This window comes from Peromyscus eremicus, chromosome 2, assembly GCF_949786415.1.
Source record: "Peromyscus eremicus chromosome 2, PerEre_H2_v1, whole genome shotgun sequence".
In the NCBI taxonomy this organism is placed as follows: domain Eukaryota; kingdom Metazoa; phylum Chordata; class Mammalia; order Rodentia; family Cricetidae; genus Peromyscus; species Peromyscus eremicus.
In genome coordinates, this window is record NC_081417.1 from 73003538 (window position 1) to 73020810 (window position 17273).

The 17273-nt window shown below is 40.1% G+C and overlaps 1 pseudogene; it reads left to right on the forward strand.

Moving 5' to 3' along the window:
• The window catches only part of LOC131903656 (ribitol-5-phosphate transferase FKTN-like), a 39747-nt pseudogene that overhangs the window by 4211 nt on the left and 18263 nt on the right, over positions 1 to 17273 (forward strand).

Genomic DNA, 17273 nt, shown 5'->3' on the forward strand with positions numbered 1-17273 from the left:
GTCAGACTTACATAACAATTGCAACTACAATACAAATAATATGGTGTTTTTGCTTTTTTCTGGTGCGTTTGAGAGTGATCTATAAACTAGTGTCCTGAAGCCTCAAATAACTCAGTATTTTCTAAAAACCAGAATATTCTCTATATCTGAATAAAAAAATCAGGGATTAACATACATTGCTTTTAATCTCTATCTACGTCTGTGTGATAGCACATGCCTATAATTTCCACACTTGGGAGGTCAGGACGGGAGGATTGCCCAAAATTCAAGGCCTGCTAAGGCATATAGCAAGACCAGTTTTAAACCTGTGCAAGTGACACTTAGGAAAGCTGCGTGCCCTAGAGCTCCTAACAGCTTCCAGGACATCATCAGTCTCAGACCCTAGAAATTGTTGATGCACTCATAACCTTGGGGTGAGGCCTTGTGAAGCTTGCAGCTTTGGGGAGTTTCCTGTGACCTTTAGTTTTCATGTACTTCCTGAGTCCTGTGACCTCCCTTCTCCCCCAGGTGGAGATGTTTAAGTTCAGAGGAAGGGCTACAGAACACTATTGATGTTCACATCATTCACCCAGTTTTCAAGTCTTAAAGTCTTTTGTGACTTTGCATTTTTCCCTTTGTAATTAGAAGTATTTGTTTGCAAGTTACTTTGCAACTATTTAAATCTTAACATTTCTCATCAAATTTGTTATTTAAATAAGAAACTCATGGTTTCCTATTTTCATGAATTGTAGACCCTTACTTTTATCATTGATTTTAATCTGAAGATTGTTGTATATTTGGCTGTTAGAAGACTCTTGACCACAGCTTCTGTATCTTCTGTCTTATCTCCATCTTTCTTCATTTTTATCAAAATATAGATATTCTAAGTTCATCTTGTGAATTTCCTGTCTCAGCCCTGGGTTCAGCCATTTCTCTGAGTCGTGGGTCCTTGTATAAGCCAAGGTCTGGACAGTAGGAAGCATGCCCATTGCTGTTTGGGTTTTTCTGTACACAGGCCCTCTCACTTAACAGGGACATTATGCATATGTCTGTTTATATTTATTTCTAAATCTGTTTGTTGAAATTTATAAATTCAAATCATTATGTCCAGCCCAATTAAGTTGTAAGATCTAACTAAACAACATTGGATGACCTGTCAGGGGACTCATTACTGGAGAGATTAGATTGTCCCTCTCAGCAGCCATTAATTGTCTGTAGCTCTTCATCTAGGGTTGGAGCCTTGTGGAATTTCCCCCATCCACATTGTAATATCAGCTGGTGCTGTCATTGTACAGGTCTTGTTTAGGTGACCATATTGTTAAGATTTTTAGGTACACATCCCTATTATCTATAGAGGGTACTCTCTCATAGTAGACATCCTGATCCTTTCACTTATAGAGTCTTTCTGCCCCTTTTTCCATGTTTCCTGAGTCTTCGATATAAAGACTGTGTTGTAGATGTATTAACTAGTTGTGGATGCCCCGTGCTCAGCTGTTCATTTCTGGGTTGACTCCTCCAAGCCCTGGGTCTGAAGTATGTAGTGTCCTTAGCAATAAGGTCTTATCTTCATGTTCTGGAACACAACCAAGGACGAGGACTTACATTGTTTGGGGAGCTTCTTAGACTCCTCTGACCAACCTCTTTGAAGGGAGGTTTCCTATAAGGCAAGTGTTCTTTAACAGAGAGGAAACTGTAGCTTTAAGATGCTTTTAACATTGATAGGCATTATTGGCTTAGCACTTAATCTAAATGGTAGATAGTCTACAAATGTGCAGCTCTAGGCATTCTCTCTTAGAATAAGCATAAAAATATGGACCTCTTTCCAGTCATTGGTTCTAAAAGAAGTAGTGACTAAGGAAAGGGATATTTTATTTCAGGATATTCTGTATAATTTGCTTAATTCATAAAAACTGCTTTCCTGCAGGGAGCTTTCTTTCATAGGATACTCTTGCTTCCCTCAAGATCCATGTAGTAATTCTATTCCTTATAGTCCCAGGGACATGTCTCTGTGAACTATATACTCTCCTGTTCTGTTGTAAAAGAGAAGAAATCACATAATATTTAGGATACTGTCAGAGTTAGTCATTTGCTGTGGAATAATGCTCTTGTACATTGGTTTAATAAAATGCTGATTGGCCTGTAGCCAGGGAGGAAGTATAGCGGGGCAGGCAGATGAGAAGAATGCTGGGAAGAGGAAGGGCTGAGTCAGGAGTCACCAGCCAGACACAGAGGAAGCAAGATGACAAGGCAGAATTGAGAAAAGGTACCAAGCCACGTGGCTAAAAATAGGTAAGAATTATGGGTTAATTTAAGTGTAAGAACTAGTCAGTAATAAGCCTGAGCTAATGGCCAAGCAGTTATAATTAATATAAGCCTCTGAGTGATTATTTTATAAGCATCACAGGACCTCAAGACCGGTGGGACCCAAGAAACCTTACAGCTACAATCATTTCTTCATTTAGCCACTCAACAGTATTTGTTGCTAACCTACTGTGTACCAGGTGGCATTCTAAAGCTGTTGATTCAGTGATGGAGAAATGCAGTACCTGTTCTCATATGTTTACAGCCTCACTGAGGAAATGACACAAAAGCAACACTTACAACTAAATATAAGAATTAAAAAGATAGAGAACTAGCTCAATGGTTAAGAGCACTGGCTGCTCTTCCAGAGGACCTGGGTTTGATTCCCTGCACCCACATGGCAGTTCACAACAGTCTATAACTCCATTCCCAAGAGATCTGATGTCCTCTTCTTTCCTCCATGGCAACCAGGCACATATATAGTGCACAGATATGCATATAGGCAAAATCTCATATACATAAAATAGTAAAAACAAAAATTTAAAGACTTACAATTTCTGTGTAAGTGGCAACCATTGTTCATGGAGGAGCTGACTATTTTGCTTGGCTTTATGTATTAGCAAATGTTGAATGGAAACATTGGGGAAACACACTCATCTGTCTTTTTAGGGAAATAAGGATATTTCTCAGAGGTTGGAGCTCAAACATGATTTTGTTAGTCAGAGGCATACTGAATAAGAAAGCAACATATAAACTCACATAGACTAGAAAGGCTGTGGTATATTGGAGAAATTATATCTTATTATTATAACAGGACATGTAAGAAGAGGCTAGTGATAAGGCCAGACAATAGCCAGAGACCTGTGTCCCTGGTCTGCTAGACCAAGTAGTTTATATTTTGTTCCATAGTGACATATCACTGAAGAATTCGTGCTGTTCAGATACAGAATGAAATGTACTAAATCAGAAATTAAAATGCCTAAGTAAAAGATAGCATTAGTACAAATTCTTATACTTTACAAAAGGGCTTTCAATCCGATCTGTACAGTAGTTGTATAAAGCATAGTTATTATCTTTAAGTTATAAATGAGGACATTAACCACAGTGAAATTTGTTTTTTCCATTCTGTTGTTCATTTTTCAGATGTAGAGATACTGTTCTAGACACTGGGGTATTTTATACAATACCCCAACAAACGTCCCCTCCTCATTGAGCTTACACTCTTGTAAAATGGTCTGCCCATCCCAAAGGAGATGGACCTAGAGTCCAACACAGATGGTCTGATTCAAAATGTGTCTTTCTGCTTGATGACCCAATCTGTAAAGACAAGTAAACAACTGCATCTAAAACATCATATAATCTATTTGGATTAAATAATGCTCCTGGCTCTGTAATTAGCTCTTCTTTTCTCCCAACTGCCCAACCTGCTAACTTCTGATGTACAGAGGAAACAGATAACAGTTCATGTCTCATTGTTGGGAAATCCTCATTATTTAAATTTCTTCCTCTTAACCTGGCTTCTCCTAGAATCTATTTGAATTATTTTAATGTGTGACTAAGAAGCAACTATAAACTTTGATTTCTGGGCTTATGGGGTATATGCATTTGTGCCTGTATGTAGATATGTGGGCACACTTGTGCACTTGCGTCTGTGAGGCCAGAGGTTGGAACTAGGTGTCTTCCTCTATTACATCTTGATTATATCCACTCCCAGGTCCTCTGTACTCCTGCCCAATACACCCCCTTTCCATTTTCATGTCTTCTTATTTTTATAACTCAAAGAATCCAATTAGTGCTTCCTACATGCACGTGGGAGTGGGGCCATGCACCAGAGCTTGGGCACGTTAGCAGCAGTCCACAACTTCTTCACCTTATTTTCTGAGACAGTGTCTCTCACTTAACCTGGAACTGATGGACTGGCTAGACAAGCTGGCCAAGGAGCTCCAGGATCTGTTTGTCTCTATTCTCCCCAACCCCCACAGCACAGGTATCGCAGACCGACATCAACACTCCCAGCTTTTATATGGGTGTTGAGAATCCAAAGCCACTGAGCCACCCAAGCCCCCTACATTTGGATTTTTTCGCAGTAGAAAAAAGAGGCAGTGCTAATTTCCAAGTTCAAATCAGATATCATAGAAAAGTTTCTAACAGTTTAGGGATTGTTATAATAAATAACTGTTTATTAAACTTACAGCATTACCTTGAGGATAACACTGTGGATGCTATGGTTTTTCGGAGGAGGGCAAAGGAATTACTGCAACTAGCAGCCCATACATTATAGGAATTGAGAGTGCCCTTCTGGCTGAGCAGTGGAACTTGTCTAGGTAAAATTGCTTTCCTTTTATCTCCATCTCTTCCTTTTGACTTTAGGAGTGAATGTTTGAGGTGATCAGACATCAGTGATAATGGAACTATAATATTTATAAGCTGAACAAACATTAATGTAGAAGCAAAGATGTGTTGACTCCTTTAAAGAAAGTAATTGATGAAATATAAAATAGAATCTTTTTGAAGACTTATTTATTTATGTATTATATGTAGAGAAGTGCTCTATTTGAATATACACCTGCATGCTAGAAGAAGGTATCAGATCCCATTATAGATGCTTGTGAGCCACCATGTCGTTGCTGGGAATTGAATTCAGGTCCTCTGGAAGAGCAGCCAGTACTCCTAACTGCTGAGCCATCTCTCCAGACCTATAAAATAGAATCATAAGGTCACTTGTATTTACTAAAAGATATAATTATGTGTACAAATTTACATCAGACATGTAGAATATGTTTGGTTTTCAGGTAATCCTTAAATTAGCATTTTGCTATTTCTAGCTTCAAGATTATTATTGCTTTAAATTGAAATATTGCAGGAAACATTTCTTGTGAGAGGAAGATTGACAGGCATGATTTAAGGTCATCCATAACTTCCAGATCATTGAGAGCATCACTGGTTAGGCATCACTGTTCACCTGAGATGGGAAAGATGCTTTTTGTAGTTTTAAGCAGGCAGCTATTAGAATCTGAGAAATTTTTCCGGATACACCATTCATTACGTCAGCTTCTTGGACTTTAGTATTGTTTAGATCATTAAGATTGTTGCATTTATCTGTTCCTTCTCAATTTTTATTGTAGTTGATTATAATTGTATCTGTATTTTTTTTAAATTGTGACTGTATTTGTAGAAAAGTTAATGCCAGTTAGTTCAGCTTTTTAAAAGTTACCATAGAATTTATTTTCCCATTCAGGACACTTTAAGATTGAAAGGAAATGCCTTAAATAATTATGTAGGTACAACAGGTGTAGCCTGAGATTTGTGGCTGTCCTATATACTGGGCTATATGAGAGATTACATGCTTAGACAGGGTGAGGCACACATTTTTAATTTAGCACAGGGGGTAGAGGCGGGAGGCTCAAAAGTTCAAGGCCATCCAGGCGGTGGTGGCACACGCCTTTAATCCCAGCGGCTTGGAAGCAGAGCCAGGCAGATCTCTGTGAGTTCGAGGCCAGCCTGGTCTACAGAGAGTGATCCAGGAGTGGCACTAAAACTACACAGAGAAACCTTGTCTCGAAAAACCAAAAAAAAAAAAGAAAAGAAAAAAAATGTTCAAGGCCATAGCAACAAAGCAAATTTAAAGCCAGTCTGGGATGTGTGAGACCGTGTCTCAACAACAAAACAGTAAAAGCATAAAAGAATACATGGTAATCTCTTGTGTGTGCGTGTTTGCTTGAAAACCTTTTTATACAATCGTGTTTGTTTTTATAGTCAGTAGCTAAAAATGCTTAGTCGTTTGATTTGAAATTTACCCTTGTGGTTTATTTCATTTATAAAATAAGAGAGTTATATTTGATGATATTGTTTATTAAATGATATTTAAGGACCCCTTTATTTTTAGGTTTTGGTGGTTTTTTAATGTTTTTGTTTTGTTTTGTTTTGTTTTAAGCAGGGTCTTACTGTGTAGCAACGCTGGCCTAGAACTCTCTGTGTAGACCAGGCTGGCCTTGAGCTCTCAGAGATCCACCTGTCTCAGCATCTATTGAGAGGCAAACCCTTCATTTTTAATAGTTCATAGTTGTTTATTAGAATTCTTTTATAATTCCAAATCATATTTTGTAATAGCAAACCTCCTGGGCTGACTCTAGACACTTACGTACTTTAAAAGCTATTGGAGTGGAAAGGTTAGAAGCTAGTAGGGAGGACTGGGGAGTTACTAATAATGTTTAGGTGTAAGCTTTCTCAGTTCGTTGTTGAGATACCTAAGCCAGATGTAGATACAAAAGAAACACCGAGAAATAGCATTGGATGTGCACTGCATATCATACCTTAAAAGATCTTTTATGTTACCCATCAGTTATGAGCTGTGGGAGCTGTTAAATACTATAGATTATGGACTCAGGAAAGTATATTAAAAGAATTAAATATTCTTAACACATCTTAAAGCAGTCTCAATCATTAAACTTTAATGTTTAAACACTCTGAACAGCAATTGTTTAAGTGAATGGACCAATTAATACATTATTAAAGCTGATGATCTACTCAGAAATTATTATGTATCCTGAAATTTTTTTTTTTTTACACAGGATCTCACTGTGTATCCCTGGCTGTTCTGAAACTCACTATGTAGACCAGAACAGGCTGGCCTAAAGGTGTCAGCCACCATGTCTGTCTTCATTCAAACTTCTGAGGAAGCTGAGCACTCAGGCCAGGGTAAGGAAGGGAGAGAGGGAAGGAGAGGAGAGAGGGAGGGAAGGGATGGAACAAGGGAGGGAAGGGGCGAGGAGGGGAAAAAGCAAGGAGATTGATTTTTCAAGGTAACTACTGTAACCAAGTGGTTTAGTTTGGGATTTAACTTTTAAAAAATAATTTTAATAAAGAACCCCAACCACAACCTTATGAAATGATAGCCATTACTATAAAGTTTGTTCATGATAATAACTAATCTTCCAAATATAGTTTAAACATATTTTATCCTCCTCCCTTTTTAGGATGGTATCGGCAGTGCAGTATTATTCCTTATAGCAAAGATGTCGACCTGGGAATTTTTATACAAGATAACAAACCTGATATTATTTTGGCATTTCAGAATGCTGGACTTCCACTAAAACACAAGTTTGGGAAGGTTGGTGACAATGAACTTAATTTCATAAATAATGTGTCTCAGTTGTAAAGTTTACCTTAACTAACTTATACATGATTAAAGGTATGTCAAACATAGTTTTATCACCCAGCACTGACCAGGGCTGTGGAAGCCTATTATCTCTTAACATTTCTATACCAGTTAAGGAAAATTTCGAAAATATGCCTTTTATTGATAATATGAAAGAAGGAACTTGGGCTCTTGTAAGTGAATGTGTTGCCATTCTGTTATGTAATAGTATGACACAAAATTAATATAAAGATAGAGTCCTGCTACTCTGTTTGAAGTTACATTTGTTTCTGAGTCATCTAATTAAATGCTCACTTAGGATTAGGTGTCATAATAACCATCAGCACAAATATCCCATCGATTGCTAAGGGACAGAGATATTGAGCCATGTATAACAAGTGCTTGAGTTTCTTGTTTGTCTCACATGTGCTAAGGTAAGCAACTTCCTCAGAGGGTAACGTGGGCAAGGGCACTGTGGCCCAAATGAACTCTGGACAGTTTGATTGCTGTTCACAATGCCCATGACCCTTTTTGATAATACTGCTCTTAATTTATTCCCAGGGAATTTTTTTTTCATTCCTGGAAAATTATTTCTCCCCATCAGAAGTAATCATTCTAATTTATTTAAAAAAAATAGTGTTTTCTGAGGCCAAATCAGTAGCTTTAGTCACTGAGCAGATACTTGCCAAAGGCTGGTGTCTGGCACTGTCTACAGATGGATACATTAGCGTTCATCTCCTTGAGGGTCACATAAATTACTATATGATGCTGTTGAAGACACATGCACCAAGTCCGATGTGAACTTTACTTTTAGGATAAGTTTCCTTTCCTTTCCTCCTTTGTTCGAAAGGGACTCTGGAATTCATACTTTTGTTTTCCCTGCAGAGTGACAGTTTTAACTACCATGAATTGTCATCATTTAAGACTCATTATTGTATATGCATTTAAGAAAGGCTAGTATAGTATCCCACTTCACAGGGATTTAAGTTTTAAAAGCATGCATCTTAGAATTAATGCTCACTATATACAACATTTTTCTTTATTTAAAATAGGAAATGTATTTCTGTTGTTTCAGTCCGTGAAAGTTTTTGTTTTCCCTACAGGTGGAAGACAGCTTGGAACTATCCTTCCAGGGAAAAGATGATGTAAAACTTGACATTTTTTTCTTCTATGAAGAGACTGACCATATGTGGAATGGAGGCACGCAGGCCAAAACAGGAAAAAAGTTTAAGTATGAATCAGAGAAGTACTTATTAAAAGGGGCTTTGGGAGTAATTTCAGAAAGGAGAAAGGAAAGTCCGTCCCCCAAGGCTCCATCAGCAGCTACTGTGCTCTCAGCTCACCCACAGTCCAGCTTTCCTGGGAAACTCTCCTGAGAACTGGCTGTGAGGATGGTCTGAGAGGAGGGGCCCTGCCAAGGCTAGTCAACCGCAGGAGTCATGATGAAAGCTCTTGAGTTACCATAGCAAACTTACGATGCAGGTTTTCTTGGGTTCATCCATCCTCCTAGGATCCCTGAGTCTTCATCTGAAGATTGCAAAGTAAATTTGTTCTGGAGGTTTGAGAGTAATCCAAACCTTTTCCTGAAAGTTACAAACTATCCATCCCTAATTGACTCTGACTCTAGAACGTATTCGTTAAACCTTTATTAATTATAAAAACTACTTTGCTTTATGACAACACACTCCACTGAGTACAGTCTGGCTATAAGATACATAGAAATAAAAATACAAAGGAAGAGAGATGGGCCAGTGAGATGGCTTAGCAGGTGAGACACTTGCTGCCAAGCCTAGCAACCTGAGCTGCATCATTGGGGACCTGCATGCTGGAAGGAGAGACCACCTCCCAGAAACTGTCCTCTGATCTCACACATACAACATGCTGTGCCCACTTACACATGTACACACACAGATAAATTAAAAGTAATTTAAAATTTAAATATACTTAGAAATAGGTAAATCAGTGGGTTTATATGTGTCTTGGTTGGGGTTACTATTGCTGTGATGAAACACCATGACCAAAACACAAGTTGGGGAGGAAAGGGTTTCTTTGACTTACACTTGTGCATTGTAGTCCATCATGGAAGGACGTCACACTGGAACTCAAAGAGGACAGGGACCTGGAGGCAGGAACTGATGCAGAGACCATGGGGGGTGCTGCTTACTGGCTTGCTGATCATGGCTTGACTTCTCAGGCTGCCTTTTTCCTTTATTCTTTTATACTTTATGTCCCAACTACAGTTTCTCCTCCCTCCCCTTCCCCCAGTGTCTCCCTGACCTTCTCTTTCCCCCAGGTCCATCCCCATTCCATCTTCCCTCAGAATAGAGTAGGCCTCCCAGGGATATCACCCAAACATGGTGTACTAATGCTACAATAAGACCAGGCACATACCATCACATCAAGTCTGGACAAGACGACCCACTAGGAGGAAAAGCATCTCATAAGCAGGCAAAAGACTCAGAGACAGCCCCCACTCCCAGTATTAAGAATCTCACAAGAACGCCAAGCTACTCAGCCATGACATATGTGGAGAGGGCCTAGATCAGACCCCCACAAGCTTCCTGTTCTCAACAAGCCCTCATGAGTCAATTGATTCTGTACTGTGTGTTCTTGGTGTCCCTGAGTCCTCTGGTTCCTCTGATCCTCCCTTCCTCTGCAGGACTCCCCAAGCTCCACCTAATGTCTGGCTGTGGGACCCTGCATCTGCTCCCCTCAGTTGCTGGATGAAGTCACTCTGGTCTCTTTGACGATGATTCTGCTAAGCTCTGGTCTCAGAACACTTTGCAGGCAGGACAAACTGTAGGGTGAAAGTTTTATGACTGGATTGGTGTCCCAACTCTTCTACTTGAGGCTCTTCCTAGTTACAGAATATGGCCATTTCAGTCTCTGTGTCCCTTATTACTAAGAGTCTTTGGTAGGGATACTCTCATAGATTCCATGGAGTTTCTGTTGTACTATGTTTCTACCTTGACCCTAACATCCTCCCCACCCCCTATCCCACTCCCACCCCCGATTTCCCCTTCCCAGGGAGATTCTTCCATTATGCCCATCCTATAGGCCCTTCTTATTACTTAGCCTCTCTGGGTCTGTGGACAATAGCTAGGATATCTTTTATGATACAGCTAATATCTAATTATAAATGAGTACATACCATGTTTATCTTTCAGGGTCTGGGGTACTTTGCTCAGAATGATTTTTTTTTCTAATTTTATCCATTTTCCTACAAATTACCTGATGCCTGTTGTTTTTTACAATTGAGTAATACTCTATTGTGTAAATGTACCACATTTTCTTTATCCCTTATTTGGTTGAAGGACATCTAGGTTGTTTCCAGTTTATGGCTATTATTAATAAAGCTGCTATGAATATAGTTGAGCAAGTGTCCTTATGGTAGGATGAAGTGTCCTTTGGGTATATGCCCAGGAGTGGTATAGCTGGATCCTGAAATAGATTAATTCCCAATTTTCTGAGAAACTGCCATATTGAATTCCAAAGTGGCTGTACACTTTGCATTCTCACCAGCAATGGAAGAGTGTTCCTTGCTCCTCATCCTCCCTAGCATGAGCTGTCACTTGTGTTTTTGATCTTAGCCTTTCAGGCAGGTGTTAGATGGTTTCTCAGAGTCGTTTTGATTTGCATTTCCCTGATGGCTAAGAGTGTTAAGTGTTTCTCATTCATTTGAGATTTCTGTATTGAGAGTTCTCTGTTTAGATCTGTACCCTATTTTTTAATTGGATTATTTGGTTTGTTGATATCTAGTGTCTTGAGTTCTTTATATATTTTGAACAGTGGTCTTCTGTTAGATGTGGAGTTGGTGAAAATGTGGGCTGCCATTTTGGTCTATGGATGGTGTCCTTTGCTTTACAGAAACTTTTCAGTTTCATGAGGTCCCATTTATTAATTGTTGATCTTAGTGCTTGTGCTTTTGGTCTTCTGTTCAGGAATCTGTCTCCTGTGCCAGTGCAGTCAAGGCTATTCCCCACTTTTTCCCAGTTCAGTGTATCCATACAAAGATTCAACAAAGAAAGAGAATTACACACCAGTCTCCCTCGTGAACAGACATGCAAAAATACTCAATAAAATACTCACAAACTGAATCCAAAACACATCAAAACGATCATCTACCATGATCAAGTAGGTTTGATCCCAGAGATGCAAGGAAGGTTCAACTTACCAAAATCTGCCAATGTAAACTACCATATAAACAAACTGAAAGAAGAAAACCACATGATCATCTCATTAGATACTGAAAAAGCCTTTGACAAATCCAGCGCCCCTTCTTGATAAAAGTATTGGAGAAATCAGGGATACTAGGGACATACCTAAGCATAATAAAGGCAATTTACAGGCAGCCTGCTTTCTTACAGAACACAGAACCTCCTGCCCAGGGAAGGTCCACCTACAATGAACCTGGCCCTCCCCCATAGTCACTAATTAATAAAATGCTCTATAGGTTTGGTTACAGCCTGAACTTATGGAGGAACTTTCTTATTGAGGTTCAGTTTTAGTTAGGTGAGTGGGAGTGTTTTCACAATGTTTACATCTTATTTTTCAAAATATGATAGAAACTGCAAAGTTAGTGTATAATGAGTTTTTTCTTTATAAGATAGCATACCATAGAAATTAAGGTCATAGCATTTAAATCCCAACTGTACATGTGACAAGTACTGTTTCCTTCAGCAATTTTCTATTTGACTTCTCTGCATATGGTTCCTCCACTTCCAAGTGGAAATAATATTAGACATTGTCATGCAGCCTTGTTTTAAGGACTAAAAATGTTGTTGTAGAAAAAGGATTTTAAGGGATTCAAGATTTCCTGAATGCTGTTAGCTTGTGTTAATGCCACTATAGTAATAGTGTGAAAATGATGCCTTTCATAGTCTTGTGAGAAATTTAGATACCGTCTGATCAGCTCGGTATGAAATTGCTACATCTGTGTTTTGAGAAGTCCTATAAAAGTGTCAGTCTTTTGTCTTAAATTTGCTATCAAAGGTGAATTTTTCTTCTCAGGATGTGATCTGAAAACACAGTCCTCACAAGCAGTGTTCAATCAGCTGCCACATTTATGGTAAAGACAATTTTGGTTTCCTCCCACTGCTCTTTCTAGTAGCAGTGTTGGCCAAGTGTGAAGTTCTCTGAGGAACAGGAGAAATGAGCAGTGAGGGAACGGTCTGGACAGATGGTGTGCATCCCAGGTTTCTCTCTCTGACCTTAGAGGCAGAGAAAAGAACAGGGGAAGGCTGTGTGGAGTCATTTCTTTGGGAGACTCCCCAGCCATATGCCATTTTCAATACCATTCACTTTAGGAAATACAGGATTGATCACACCGCCATCTCTAAAAGGGAGGAAAGAAAACTTGAAACTAGTGTGAGGGGTTTTTAAGTTTCATAATCGTGTTTTTTAAACCCATGTGTGGTTCATGCTGAGAAAACTCTAAAACTATTAGAGAATCCTATATCACTCTTTGGATTATGTCTTCTAATGACCAGCTCAGGCTTGGGGAAGCTAAAACACACTGATGGTCAGTGACTGTCTAAGGCCATGGACCATAAATAACAGAGCCATGATTTCACCTCAGAATGGTTTGACCCTGGCCTAAACACTTGAGTTAATAGCGTAAATTAGTTGATCCGTGTGAAGTATTAGAACAGTGCCTGGCACCCTATAAGTACATGTCACTGTTAAATACTGCTTCTATTCCCACTTCTAGATTGTCTCTACTACTGCTGTTATTCATCAGGTGCTGGACTAGCACAGATCACAGCACCTTCAACACATACTGACTTGAGTAGTTACCCCCTTGGTGAGCATTTTCTTCCTGGGTATCATTCAGTCTTTTACTTCTTAGTTCCCATTAGTCTTTTATTGTTCTGCTGTTATATCTTTTAAATATATATGTTCTGTATCTGCTTAATTTTCAAAAGTTGTCTGTGGTTTTCATATTTGCTTTTCATCTATAGAGTCCAGATCACCTGTAATAAAAAGTGATGAAAATATAAGAAGTTTTTGGGTTTTTTGTCCCTGAGGGGTGGTTGAAGGGAGGGGATAATCTGTTTAATTTTCTTACAGAGTTTGTACATAATTAGCATTATTGCTTTCTAACATATTCAGTGGAGTGTACAGGTAAAGCTATCTTAGCCCAACCTTCATGTGGGAAGTTTTTCCTTTTTAAGTTTTTATTACCATATATTCATGGTACATAGTAATGGGTTTCATAAAGGCCTTTTGTTTCAAACATGGGTACTTTGGTATGCCCCATAACCTCCTCTTTTTCCTTGTCTCCCTTAGTCCCCTTCCTTCTCTCAGTCCTGCTTCTAATCATTTTTCACACATTGTCTTAGTTAGGGTTTCTCTTGCTGTGAAGAGACACCATGACCATGGCAACTCTTGCAAAGGAAGACATTTCCCAGGGTGGCTCAATTACAGTTTCAGAGATTCAGTCCATTATCATCATGGCGTAGTGGGGAGCATGACAGGAGCATGGCAGCATGCAGCCAGATGTGGTGCTGGAGCTCAGAATCCTACATCTTTCAGGCAACAGGAAGTCGGCTGAGACACTGGGTGGTCTCCTGAGCATAGGAAACCTCAAAGCCTACCCCCACAAAGACACATTTTCTCTAACAAGGCAAAACTCACCCCAACAAAGCTACACCTCCTAATAGTACCACTCCACATGAGATTATGGGGGCCAATTACATTCAAACTACCATATTCTACTCTGTGGCACCCATAAGCTTGTAACAATATCATAATGCAAAATTGATTTAGTCCAATTTCAAAAGTCACCATAGTCTCTCATGTCTCAATAATGTTTAAAGTTGAAAGTCTCTTCTGAGATTCATGCAGTCTCTTAACTATAATCCCCTATAAAATCAAATTTGTAGCTAGAGTTTTCCTGCCTGGCCCACAGTCAAGACAAATCTCTCTCACCTGCCAGACCCACAGCTGCTCAGACCCAACCAAGTAAACACAGAGACTTATATTGCTTACAAACTGTATGGCCGTGGCAGGCTTCTTGCCAACTATTCTTATATCTTAAATTAATCCATTTCTATAAATCTATACCTTGCCACGTGGCTTGTGGCTTACCAGTACTTTACATCTTCCTTGTCATGACGGCGGCTGGCAGTGTCTCTCTCACCCAGCTTCCTATTCTCTCAATTCTCCTCTCTGTTAGTCCCGCCTATACTTCCTGCCTGGCCACTGGCCAATCAGTGATTTATTTATTGACCAATCAGCAACACATTTGCCATACAGAACATCCCACAGCACAGATCACTTACTTCCAACATATAATGGCCCAGGATATACATGACCATTCCAAAACATCAGGAAGGGAGCATAGTGAGGAAATACTGGACCAAAGCAAGACCAAAACTCAGCTGGGTAAACTCCAAACTCTTCATCTCTGTATTTGATGTCAAAATGCTCTTCAGATCTCCAGCACTGTTCAGCTTTGTTGACTGTAACACATTTCTTTCTCTTGGGCTGGTTCCACTCCATTACCAGCTCTCTTTGGCAAGTATGACATGTTGGGTTCTGCAAGGCAATCCAGGCTTCAACTTCACAGCTTCACACAATGTTCTCTGTAGGGCTCCATTCAGGAATACCCCTGATACATGCCTGACCTAAGAGGCTTTCTTTAGCAGAGGAGGCAAATTCCATAACCTGTTTTTGCTATCCTTAACTCTAAAGCCAGAACCACATGGCCAAAGCTGCCAAATTCTGCTGCTTGCTGGGGCTGGACCTGTTCCTCTCATTCATTTACATCTTTACCAGCTTTCTAGAAGTCCTTTATTGCCTAATTTAGCTGTCTTGAAACTTGTTTTGTAAACCAAGTTGGCCTCAAACTCAAAGATCTGCCAGCCTCTGCCTTCCTAGTACTGAGATTAAATGTGTACCCCTCCATACCCAGCTCTAAACTTTTTTTAAGTTCCTTTTCACAAGTTGGGAACTTACCTGGGTGGGATCTTGCCCTGAAGTCACCATTCCCTATATTCCATTTCTTAATTCATTTATCTCCTTGAACATAGGACTTAGCTCCAATCCACTTCCTGGTTGTAATTAACTATGTTGCAACTCTGGGGTGAAGTTATCCTAACTGTTCGGGAGTCAGGGGACACCTTGAGCTGTTAGGACAGTTCTGGCAACTGGAGCTGCAATGGGACAGCTGAGCTCTAGAGGCAGAGATACCCCGGATACCTCCTGCTGCTAGGACAGCTCTGACAGCTGGAGCTGCAATGGGACAGCTCAGCTCTGGAAAGGTATCCTGACTGCTCAGGAGAGTCATGCCTAGAGCTGCTAGGACAGCTCAGTAGGGAAAGGTACTCCGACTGTTCAGGAGTCAGGCTATACCTGGTGTGATGGGAGATGGTCTCCCTGCAGGATATGACAATCCTGTTCCTCTCCTGGAGAGCTGCTACAGCTGAGCTTTGCTCAGCTTCCACTTAAGTGGGCTTCCCTGCAGAGCTCTGCTTCTTCTCTGGCCCGAGGAGATGTTGCTTCTTTTGCTTCAGTCTGCTAAAGGGGAAACTCCTGCAGAAATGTGGCAATCTCCTCCAGCTCCAGTGAAAAGTTACTTTTTCTGCTTCCCCTTGCTCAGCCCCCTAAGGGTCATCTCTGCAAGGTTCTTCTGGTGAGCTCCCCCTTGCTCAGTCCCCTGAAGGACATCTCAACAAGGTCTTCTCTGCTCAGTCCACTATGGGACATCTTAGCAATCTTCTTCTCTGAGCCAATGAATGCAGATCTTCACACCCAAGACTCTTTTGAGAAGGAGATTTATTTGGGAAAGAGGAGTCCAGGAAAGTTGCTGCTTCTACAAGGGTGGAGAGAACAGGCCACAGCTGACCAGGAGGGTGGTTTATGTAGGATCTCTTGGGGGCAGAATTAACCAGGGATTGGTTGATTTTTCAGCTCAGGGATTGGTTAGTTTCGTGAGTTAGGGGCAGTGATGGCCCTGATCTCAGAGACAAACTGTGCTTTTTTCACTGACCTTTCTTAGCCTTTTAACTCTAATTTTAAGGCCAGGGCATATTCTTTCACTGGCTCTGATTCTAGGAACAAAGAGTGTTTCTTTGGTACTGGTTTCAGAGTCTGGGCATGTTTTTTAGGTTCTGGGTTTGGGGATAAAGTGTTTCTTCCTCTGGCTCAGGTCCCAGATCCAGGCTGTGTTTATTTCCATGGGTCTGCACTCCAGGGTCAGGGTGGGTTTCTTTAGCTAGCCCCTTTATCCCTACACTGGTACTCTTTTACTCCTCAAAATTTACATTTTGTAATTTACCCTGCTCATCTTGCTCCTTTTCATTATAATTCTTTATTAGAGTTATCACTAATAATCACACAACACAGTCTATACTAGCTTGTTTTGATATCTCCTCTGCCAATGGAATTAGTTCAAAACTCTTCTTATTAGTCTCAGACAGAAAAGGGCAAAAGTTAACCACTCTTGTTAACCAAAATATCACAAGAATGATCTCTAGGCAACTTACTAAAATTATTCCCTGGAACCTCTTGATCCCCAAAATTCTTCATCACTGTCTTCCTTGCTCCTTTAGTATGGCTCATTAAGCAGTGCTTAAAGCATTCTAATGCTTTCATAGCCCTAAATACCAAAGTCCAGATTCCTCCAAACAAAAACGTGGTCAAGTCTATCATAGCAATACCCCACTTCTGGTACCAACTTCTCTCTTAGGTTTTCTATTGTTTTGAAGAGACACCATGACCACAGCAGTTCTTATAAAGAAAATATTTAATTGGAGTGGCTGACTTACAGTTTCAGAGATTCAGTCCATTATCATCATGGTGGGGAGCATGGAGGCATGCAGGCAGACACTGTACTGGTAAAGCAGCTGAGAGT